General features: G+C 38.9%; 1 protein-coding gene across 2 annotated transcripts in view; it reads right to left on the reverse strand.

The window, feature by feature from the left end:
* OCA2 (OCA2 melanosomal transmembrane protein) overlaps positions 1-12,233 on the reverse strand; it is a 249,191-nt gene that overhangs the window by 198,364 nt on the left and 38,594 nt on the right. The gene's annotated exons all lie outside the window — the stretch shown is intronic.

The following is a 12,233-nucleotide window of genomic DNA, read 5'->3' on the forward strand; positions in this document are numbered from 1 at the left end:
TCTCTACCAGTTACAGAGTTAAGAGATCCATGGTAGCAGGATACCAAGATACCTGGTGACAAAATCTTTCAGGATGCATGTAAACAAAGATATACTCAGAATCTATCAGCCATCATTGACAAATGGCCAAAGAGACCACAAGAGCATTGCAACACAGCAGACATCCCTAAATCCCTTAGCCCAGCAACACATCAGATGTCCCTAAATTTCTTAACCCAAGAATAGGGTTGCCTTATAAAAGTATTGCCTATAAAATGTTTCCCCATTGGCATATACTCCTATATTTTTTTACTACATTTGATTAATTTATTCAATTCTGAGGTTTCTATGATGGGAAAGCAATGTTGCAAAACCAAATGGCTCTTGATTTTTAAAACCACTTTGTGGGCTTCCCCAGTGGCGCAGGGGTTGAGAGTCTGCCTGCCGATGCAGGGGATGCGGGTTCGTGCCCCGGTCGGGGAGGATCCCACATTCCGCGGAGCGAGCTCGCTGAGCCTATGCTCTGCAGTGGGAGGGGCCACAGCGGTGAGGGGCCCACGTACTGCAAAAAAAAAAAAAAAAAAAACCACTTTGCAAGGGGGATCTTATACTATAATCTAAACTGAATATTGTATTTTCCTACCAGATGAGCCCCCTAATATGTCTCATCTAATGAATCACATGAAAAATAAAATTTCTGCCTTGAAAGATCCCCCTCCTAGTCTAGGTGAAATCTTACGTAAAAGTTTCAGCTCTGGGGATTCATGGTTTAAATCTCTGCTTATGACTTTGTTATTGTTGGTTAGCTATATCAATTATGTTCTGTATCACTTCTAGAATGATAATCTCTTGTGCTTCTCAGTGTATATCCAAGCCCCAACTAAAATAATGACATCTAAATGACTTGAAATTATTGATCATATCTATAGTTCTATATAAGATAATGGGCATGCCCAGTGAAAACACAGGGTAAAATTGGCATACGTCCTATTGGACAACCTGGAATTGACTGTCAGTTCTTCCCAAGCATTCTGCTAGTGTAACTCCCTAAAAGAAAAGAAAGAACCAGGCTATTAAGATCCAGCATCAAGGGATATGACGGACCCAGGGCAGGTGAGCACCTGGCATTCAGGAACCAAATATTTGATCACCTAATACTTTCTATTGAAAGACTGATGATTAAAAGGGAGAAATTGATTAAATAAAATTTATATTTTTAAGGCAGAACAAGAAAATTTAAACATAAAATTCTCTCTCTCTCTGTCTCTCTCTTCCTTTGGGCCTCCTCCCTCCCTCCCTAATGTGTAGTGTACATCTGCATTACACATTAACCAGAGTTCCTCAAAGATAGGAGTGCCTGCTCAACTGTAAAGATCATTTTTTTTCTCATTTCTTGTGATGCTAACAGTGTAACTTCTTAAAAGATTAGCAATCTTTCCCAACTCTGTAGTGGGGGGCATAGTGACCTACTGCTTACTTTGTATGTGCTTATCTGAACTATGTATCTTTGGTGAACTTCATGTAAAATGTCAGCATGTCAATTTGATGTATGACCCTTTGTCTTAAAAGTGTATATGATTGTGCCTTCAACAGGTGAACAGTTCTCAGAGCTTCTGAGAATTTGTCTTTCAGGTTATTTGTCTCTCAGTTTAGCTCAAATAAAATTCTCTCTTTTTTCTTCTTAACTTGATTGTTTATTGATTTTTTTCATTGACAATACCATTTATAATTGCTCCAAAGGAAACAGTTATAAATTTAATTTAAAAAGTACATGATCTGTGTGATGAAAAGTTATTTTAAAAAATCAAAGAAGACCTTATTAAATGGAGAGATATACCATCAGGTACTGGAAGGCCATTCTAAAATGTATATGGGAAGAGAAAGGCCATAGAACAGCCAAACCAATTTTTTTTTAAGTGGGTGAAATCATCCTTCCCAATGTCAAGACTTACGATAATCAAGTAGTAATCAAGATAGTGTCTTACTGGTGGAATAATAGACACATAGATCAATGAAACAGAATAGAGAACTCAGAAATATATCCACACGCATATGCCCAAGTAATTTTTAACAAAGGAACAAAAGCAATTCAAAAGGGATAGCCTTTTCAATAGTGCTGGAGCAATTGGACATCCATAAGTTAAAAAATGAATCTCCTCCCTTAGTTCACACCTTAAAAACTAATTCAAAATGTATCATGGACTTAAATGTAAAAAGTAAAACAACAAAAATTTTAGGGAAGAACATAGGAAAAAATCTTTGGGATCTAGGTCTAGGCAAAGAGTTCTTAAACTTGACAGCAAAAGCACAATCTTTAAAAGGAAAAATTCATAAACTAGATGGAGAGAAAATATTTCCAAACCACATATTCAATGAAGTACTTACATCTAGAATATATAAAGAATATTAAAAACTTGACATTAAAAAAACATAAAAATGTTTTTTTAAAAACATTTTTAAATGTTTGCAGCAGCTTTACTTATAATAGCTCACCACACACACATACAAAATTTTTTTTAGCCCTTCAAAGTATGAATGCTTAAACAAACCATTCCATCTATACCATGAAATGTTATTCAGTAATAAAAAGCAACAAACTATTGATATATGCAACAATTTGGGTGAACCTCAATGAAATCAGGCTGAGTGAAAAAAAAATCTCAAAAGATACATATTACATTATTACATTATAAAGCATTGGTGAAATAACATAATTATAGAGGAGAAAAAATTAGTAGTTGCCAGGCCTTAGGGATGGTGAGGGAAAGGATGGGTGTTGCTTCTCAGGGCTATCAGAGGGAGCAAATCTGGATAAACTGTAAGGATTTTACCAGCGCCAATTTCTTGGTCTTGATTTTGAATCACAGTTGTGTAACATGTTAACATTGAGAGAGGCAGGGGAAGAGTGCACGAAGCTTCCCTGTACATTACTTTGCAACCTCCTGTGAATCTGTTATTATTTCAAGGCAGAAAAAAAGATTTTTTAATAGATAATATAGCCAGTACATTATAGTATGGAGCAGCGTGGGGGTGAGGCCTTATCCTGAGGGGCACCAGTTCACCTGACTGACTTACAGGGAGTCCAAGGGCTCCCTCAATGAACCAAGATGAATGAACCAAAGTATCTGGTTTCTTCTCACTTATCCACTTTTTGTTTCTGCGAGGGTGGAAGCCATATTGAACTGATCTCCTTACAGGGCCTTAATTACCTCGGGACAGCTGTTAGGAGGGAGGGAGAGGATTTTTTTCTGAATAGCTATTAATAACTACCATTAAATTATGAAAGATTAATAAAAATTTACAAATTATGTAATTTTCAAAGGCTGTAAAATTATATTAAAAATGATGAAAAAATCCTAGAATAACAGAGAAGTCTTTTCAAAAATAAATTGGCATTGGAGATTGATTCAAGGTGGCAGAGTAGAAGGACGTGTGCTCACTCCCTCTTGCAAGATCACTGGAATCACAACTAACTGCTGAACAATCATTGACAGGAAGACACTGGAACTCACCAAAAAAGGTACCCCACATCCAAAGACAAAGGAGAAGCCACAGTGAGATGGTAGGACAGGCACAATCACAATAAAATCAAATCCCATACCTGCTGGGTGGGTGACTCACAAACTGGAGAACAATTATACCACAGAATTCCACCCACTAAAGTGAAGGTTCTGAGCCCCCCACGTCAGGCCTCCCAACCTGGGGCTCTGGCAATGGGAGGAGGAATTCCCAGAGAATCAGACTTTGAAGGCTAGCAGGACTTTGACAGGACTGGGTGAAACAGAGACTCCACTCTTGGAGGGCAAACACAAAGTAGTGTGAGGTCAGAACCCAGGGGTAAGGAGCAGTGACCCCATAGACACTGAACCAGACCTACCTGCTAGTGTTGGAGAGTCTCCTGCAAAGGTGGGGGTGGCTGTGGCTCACTTTGGGGACAAGGACACTGGCAACAGAAGTTCTGGGAAGTACTCCTTGGTGTGAGCCCTCCCGGAGTCTGCCATTAGCCTCACCAAAGAACCTGTAGCCTCCAGTGTTGGATCACCTCAGGCCAAACGACCAACATGGAGGGAATTCAGCCCCACCCATCAGCAGAAATGTGGATTCAAGTTTTACTGAGTTCTGCCCAACAGAGCAACACCCAGCTCTACCCATCACCAGTCCCTCCCATCAGTAAGCTTGCACAAGCCTCTTAGACAGCCTCATCCACCAGAGGGCAGAGAGCAGAAGCAAGAAGAACTACAATACTGCAGCCTGTGGAATGAAAACCACATTCACACAAAGATAGACAATATGAAAAGGCAGAGGGCTAAGTACCAGATGAAAGAACAATATAAAACCCCAGAAAAATAGTTAAAGGAAGTAGAGATAGGCAACCTTCAGAAAAAGAATTCAGAATAATGAGAGTGAAGATCACTGAAATCGCAACTAACTGCTGAACAATCATCAATAATGAGATCAATAATGAGAGTGAAGATCCAAGACCTCAGAAAAAGAATGGAGGCAAAGAGTGAGAAGATGCAAGAAATGTTTAACAAAGACCTAGAAGAATTAAAGAACAAACACCTAGAAGAGTTAAAGAATAAACAAATGGAGATGAGCAATACAATAACTGAAATGAAAAATACACTAGAAGGAATCAATAGCAGAATAAATGAGGCAGAGGAATGGATAAGTGACCTGGAAGACAAAAAGGTGGAATTCACTGCTGCAGAGGGGAATAAAGAAAAAAGAATGAAAAGAAATGAAGACAGCCTAAGAGACCTCTGGGACAACAATACATGCACCAAAATTCACATTATAGGGGTCCCAGAAGGAGAAGAGAGAGAGAAAGGACCCGAGAAAATATATGAAGAGATTATAGTCAAAAACTTCCCTAACATGGGAAAGTAAAGAGCCACCCAAGTCCAGGAAGCACAGAGAGTCCCAGGCAGGATACATCCAAGGAGAAACATGCCAAGACACACAGTAATCAAACTGACAAAAATTAAAGACAAAGAAAAATTGTTAAAAGCAACAAGGGAAAAAGGACAAATAACATACAAGGGAACTCCCATAAGGTTAACAGCTGATTTCTCAGCAGAAACTCTACACGCCAGAAGGGAGTTGCACAATATATTTAAAGTGATGAAAGGGAAGAACTTACAACCAAGATTACTTTACCCAGCAAGGATCTAATTCAGATTCGACAAAGAAATCAAAAGCTTTACAGACAAGCACCACAAAACTAGCTATACAACAAATGCTAAAGGACCTTCTCTAAGTGAGAAACACAACAGAAGAAAAGGACCTAGAAAAACAAACCCAAAACAATTAAGAAAATGGTAATAGGAACATACATATAAATAATTACCTTAAATGTGAATGGATTAAATGCTCCAACCAAAATACATAGGCTCACTGAATGGATACACAAACAAGACCCATATATATGCTATCTACAAGAGACCCACTTCAGACCTAGGGACACATACAAACTGAAAGTGAGGGGATGGAAAAAATATTCCATGCAAATGGATATCAAAAGGAAGCTGGAGCAGCAATACTCATATCAGATAAAATAGACTTTAAAATAAAGAATGGGACTTCCCTGGTGGCACAGTCATTAAGAATCCACCTGCCAATGAGGGGACATGGGTTCAAGCTCTGCTCCAGGAAGATCCCACATGTCGCAAAGCAACTAAGCCCATGTGCCACAACTACTGAGCCTACACTCTAGAGCCCGTGAGCCACAACTACTGAGCCAGTGTGCCATAACTCATGAACACTGTGCCCCTAGAGCCCTTGCTCTGCAACAAGAGAAGTCACCACAATGACAGGCCCGTGCATGGCAATGAAGAATAGCACCCGCGCACTGCAACTACAGAAAGCCTGTGCACAGCAACGAAGACCCAAGGCAGCCAAAAATAAACAAATTAAAAAATAAAACAAAATAAAATAAAGAATGCTACAAGAGACAAGGAAGGACACTAGATAATGATCAAGGAATTAATCAAAGGAGAAGATGTAACAATTATATATGCATTCAACACAGTACCACCTCAATCCATAAGGCAAATGTTAACAGCTGTAAAAGAGGAAATTGACAGTAACACAATGATAGTGGAGGACTTTAAAATCTGAATTACACCAGTGGACAGATCATCCAGGCAGAAAATTAATAAGGAAACACAACCTTTAAATGACACAACAATAAAAATCAGATCAGAACAAAATGAATAATAAATGAAGGAAACGATAGCAAAGATCAATAAAAGTAAAAGCTGGTTCTTTGAGAAGATAAACAAAATTGATAAACCATAAGCCAGACTCATCAAGAAAAAAAGGGAGAAGGCTCAAATCAATAGAATTAGAAATGAAAAAGAAGAAGTAAAAACTGACACTGCAGAAATACAAAGGATCATGAGAGATTACTACAAACAACTATATGCCAATAATATAGACAACCTGGAAGAAATCGACAAATTCTTAGAAATGCACAACCTTCTGAGACTGAACCAGGAAGAAATAGAAAATATGAACAGACCAATCACAAGCACTGAAATTGAAACTGTGATTAAAAATCTTCCAAGAAACAAGAGCCCAGGACCAGATGGCATCACAGGTGAATTCTATCAAACATTGAGAGAAGAGCTAACACCTATCCTTCTCAAACTCTTCCAAAATATAGCAGAGGGAGGAACACTCCCAAACTCATTCTATGAGGTCACCATCACCCTGATACCAAAACCAGAAAAAGATGTCACAAAAAAACAAAACTATGGGCCAATATCACTGATGAACATAGATGCAAAAATCCTCAGCAAAATACTTGCAAACAGAATCCAACAGCACATTAAAAGGATTATACACCATCATCAAGTGGGGTTTATCCCAGGAATGCAATGATTCTTCAATATATGCAAATCAATCAATGTGATACACCATATTAACAAACTGAAGGAGGAAAACCATATGATCATCTCAACAGATGCAGAGAAAGCTTTTGACAAAATTCAACACCCATTTATGATAAAAACCCTCCAGAAAGTAGGCATAGAGGGAATTTTCCTCAACATGATAAAGGACATATATGACAAACCCACAGCCAACATCATCCAAAATGGTGAAAAACTGAAACCATTTCCACTAAGATCAGGAATAAGACAAGGTTACACACTCTCACCACTCTTATTCAACATAGTTTTGGAAGTTTTAGCCACAGCAATCAGAGAAGAAAAGGAAATAAAAGGAATCCAAATCGGAAAAGAAGAATTAAAGCTGTCACTGTTTGCAGATGACATGATATTATACATAGAGAATCCTAAAGATGCCACCAGAAAACTACTAGAGCTAATCAATGAATTTGATAAAGTAGCAGGATAGAAAATTAATGCACAGAAATCTCTTGCATTCCTACACTAATGATGAAAAATCTGAAAGTGAAATCAAGAAAACACTCCCATTTACCATTGTAACAAAAAGAATGAAATAGCTAGGAATAAACCTGCCTAAGGAGACAAAAGACCTGTATTCAGAAAATTATAAGATGCTGCTGATAGAAATTAAAGATGATACAAATAGATGGAGAGATATACCATGTTCTTGAATTGGAAGAATCAACATTGTGAAAATGACTATACTACCCAAAGCAATCTACAGATTCAATGCAATCCCTATCAAACTACCACTGGCATTTTTCACAGAACTAGAACAAAAAATTTCACAATTTGTATGGAAACACAAAAGAACCCGAATAGCCAAAGCAATCTTGAGAAAGAAAAATGGAGCTGGAGGAATCAGGCTCTCTGACTTCAGACTATACTACAAAGCTACAGTAATCAAGACAGTATGGTACTGGCACAAAAACAGAAAGATAGATCAATGGAACAGGAGGGAAAGCCCAGAGATAAACCCACGCATATATGGTCAACTTATCTTTGATAAAGGAGGCAAGAATATACAGTAGAAAAAAGACAGCCTCTTCAACAAGTGGTACTGGGAAAACTAGACAGGTACATGTAAAAGAATGAAATTAGAACACTCTCTAACACCATACACAAAAATAAACTCAAAACGGATTAAAGACCTAAATGTAAGGCCAGAAACTATAAAACTCTTAGAGGGAAACATAGAACACCCTATGACGTAAATCACAGCAAGATCCTTTTTGACCCACCTCCTAGAGAAATGGAAATAAAAACAAAAATAAACAAATGGGACCTAATGAAACTTCAAGGCTTTTGCACAGCAAAGGAAACCATAAACAAGACCAAAAGACAACCCTCAGAATGGGAGAAAATTTTTGCAAATGAAGCAATGGACAAAGGATTAATCTCCAAAATTTACAAGCAGCTCATGCAGCTCAATATCAAAAAGCAAACAATCCAATCCAAAAATGGGCAGAAGACCTAAATAGACATATCTCCAAAGAAGATATACAGATTGCCAACAAACACATGAAAGAATGCTCAACATAATTAATCATTAGAGAACTGCAAATCAAAACTACAATGAGATATCATCTCACACTGGTCAGAATGGCCATCATCAAAAAATCTACAAACAATAAATGCTGGAGAGGGTGTGGAGAAAAGGGAACCCTCCTGCACTGCTGGTGAGAATGTAAATTGATAACAGCCACTATGGAGAACAGTATGGAGATTCCTTAAAAAACTAAAAATAGAACTAACATATGACCCAGCAATTCCACTACTGGGCATATACCCTGAGAAAACCATAATTCAAAAATAATCATGTACCAAAATGTTCATTGCAGCTCTATTTACAACAGCCAGGACATGGAAGTAACCTAAGTGTCCATTAAGAGATGAATGGATAAAGAAGATGTGGCACATATATACAATGGAATATTACTCAGCCATAAAAAGAAACGAAATTGAGTTATTTGTGGTGAGGTGGATGGACCTAGACTCTGTCATACAGAGCGAAGTCAGAAAGAGAAAAACAAATACCATATGCTAACACATATATATGGAATCTAAGAAAAAACAATGGTCATGAAGAGCCTAGGGGTAAGATGGGAATAAAGACACAGACCTACTAGAGCATGGACTTGAGGATATGGGGAGGGGGAGGGGTAGGCTGTGATGAGGTGAGAGAGTGGCATGGACATATATACACTACCAAGCATAAAGTTGATAGCTAGTGGGAAGCAGCCACCTAGCACAGGGAGATCAGCTAGGTGGTTTGTGACCGCCTAGTTGGGTGGGATAGGGAGGATGGGGGGGAGGGAGACGCAGGAGGGAAGAGATATGGGGACATGTGTGTATATATAACTGATTCACTTTGCTATAAAGCAGAAACTAACACACTATTGTAAAGCAATTACACTCCAATAAAGATTTAAAAAAAAAGAAAGGTTATGAAGAACCTAGGGGCAAGACAGGAGTAAAGACATAGACCTACTAGAGAATGGAATTGAGGATATGGGGAGGGGGAAGAATAAGCTCTGACAAAGAAAGAGAGAGGCATGGACATATATACACTACCAAACATAAGGTAGATAGCTAGTGGGAAGCAGCTGCATAACACAGGGAGATCAGCTCGGTGCTTTGTGACCACCTAGAGGGGTGGGATAGGGAGGGTGGGAGGGAGCAAGATGCAAGAGGGAAGAGATATGGGAACATATGTATAACTGATTCACTTTGTTATAAAGCAGAAACTAACACACCATTGTAAAGCAATTACACTCCAATAAATATTTTTTTAAAAAGGAAAAGAAAAGAATACAAGATGACAAATTCAAATAAATAAATATAAATAAACTCAAAATGGATTAAAGACCTAAATGTAAGCTTGGACATTACAAATCTCTTAGAGGAAAACATAGGAAGAACACTCTTTGACATAAATCACAGCAAGATCTTTTTGACCCACCTCCTAGAGTAATGGAAATAAAAACAGAAATAAACAAATGGGACCTAATGAAACTTAAAAGCTTTTGCACAGCAAAGGAAGCTATAAACAAGACAAAAAGACAAACCTCAGAACGGGAGAAAATATTTGCAAACGAATCAACGGACAAAGGATTAGTCTCCAAAATATATAAACGGCTCATGCAGTTCAATATTAAAAGAACAAACAACCCAATCAAAAAATGGGCAGAAGACCTAAATAGACATTTCTCCAAAGAAGACATACAGATGGCTAAGAAGCACATGAAAAGCTGCTCAACATCACTAATTATTAGAGAAATGCAAATCAAAACTACAGTAAGGTATCACCTTACCCCAGTTAGAATGGGCATCATGAGACAATCTACAAAATACAAATGCTGGAGAGGGTGTGGGGAAAAGGGAATCCTCCAGCACTGTTGGTGGGAATGTAAATTGATACAGCCACTATGGAGAACAGTATGGAGGTTCCTTAAAAAACTGAAAATAGAATTACCATATGACCCAGCAAGCAATCCCACTACTGGGCATATACCCAGAGAAAACCATAATTCAAAAAGACACATGCACTCCAATGTTCATTGCAGCACTACTTACAATAGCCAGGTCATGGAAGCAACCTAAATGCCCACCGACAGATGAATGGATAAAAAAGATGTGGTACATATATACAATGGAATATTACTCAGCCATAAAAAGGAATGAAACTGGGTCATTTGTAGAGACATGGATGGACCTAGAGGCTGTCATATAGAGTGAAGTAAGGCAGAAAGAGAAAAACATATATCATATATTAACGTGTGTGTGTGGAATCTACAAAAATGGTACATTTGAACCAGTTTGCAAGATAGAAATAGAGACACAGATGTAGAGAACAAACATATGGACACCAGAGGGGGAAAGCGGGGGGCAGTGGTGGTGGGATGAATTGAGAGATTGGGATTGAGATATATACACTAATATGTATAAAACAGGTAACTAATAAGAACCTGCTGTTTTAAAAAATACAATAAAATAAAATTCAAAAATAAATAAATAAATTGGCACTGGACTGTATTTTTTTAATTATTAGTGACTGTGATTAATTAAAGCACACTGAATCTATTATATCCATAAGTTCAAAATGATATTCAAAAAAATCTAAGAGGGCTTCCCTGGTGGCGCAGTGGTTAAGAGTCCACCTGCCGATGCAGGGGACACGGGTTCGTGCCCCGGTCCGGGAGGATCCCACATGCCGCGGAGCAGCTGGGCCCGTGAGCCATGGCCGCTGAGCCTGCACGTCCAGAGCATGTGCTCCGCAACGGGAGAGGCCACAACAGTGAGAGGCCCACGTACCGCAAAAAAAAAAAAAAAAAAATCTAAGAGACACAAAATAACTCAGTGGATACCACTGTAAGTTGCTAAGGCAGCTATTCACTACTATGAAAATCATTAATAAAAGAAAATTAATCTTGTGTCTCTGTCATGAAGTGTGTTTCACAATAACGAAATTGGGTGGGAGAAAGTTCTTCAATACAGAATGAATCATTTATAAATGCAGAATGAAGGACAGAAAGTTTACTGTAAATGCTAATGAAACCACTGAGTCAGGCAATGGTCCCTGGTGGGTATTAAAGCCATTAAGAGCAAAGGTAGCAGCAGGGAGCATGACAACAAACAGGCTGGGCTGCTACCACCTAAACTCACTGGGCAATCTCAGCATCCCTGAAAGGAGGACACCCAGATTCCTTCTCCTCGATACAACTCAAACTCCCAGCACACCTGTGAAGCATATGGGCCCCAAAATTTAACCTGAAGGCTTCAGATCTAAATTGTAGTCTGTCAGAGATAGAGGGACTAGAGTAACAATCCAGGGTGCAGGATATTCTACAGAAAAACAGAATAGGATTTTTCAACCAGATGGTGGTGCAGTGAAGACCTGGCAAGCCTAAGGCAGCCATCATTAGAAGGGCCTTTAGAAGAGCCTGCTCCAGGGTTGGCCTTGGCTGACATCTGAGTACTTGGCTTTTGAAATGTTTCCTGTGTTACCAAGTGATAAGGTTGCTCTGTGGGCCTGGAGTACTGCATTCTGCTGTACGAGTATGCCTAAACTGTTGGTATAAAAATGTGACTTTTTGTGAACATCTGCCTTACTTCTGGGACTTTGGTGGGCTGAGGGTGCCTATGTGACAAGCCCCCAGCAACAGCCTTGGACTCTGAATCTCAAGCATCCTGCCCTTGGCAGAAACACTGCCACAGAGGGAGGAGTGTGCTCTCTGTGGCCTCTCAAGGAGAAAACTGCTCAACGACCTGCTCCTGGACCCCTCTGGACTCTGATGGATCACAGAGTGTGTGTGTGGCCATAGGAATTCTGAAACAATG

This window comes from Delphinapterus leucas, chromosome 8 (genome assembly GCF_059928025.1).
Source record: "Delphinapterus leucas isolate spDelLeu-1000000601 "Yukka" chromosome 8, BTC_Dleu_Yukka2, whole genome shotgun sequence".
Lineage (NCBI taxonomy): Eukaryota > Metazoa > Chordata > Mammalia > Artiodactyla > Monodontidae > Delphinapterus > Delphinapterus leucas.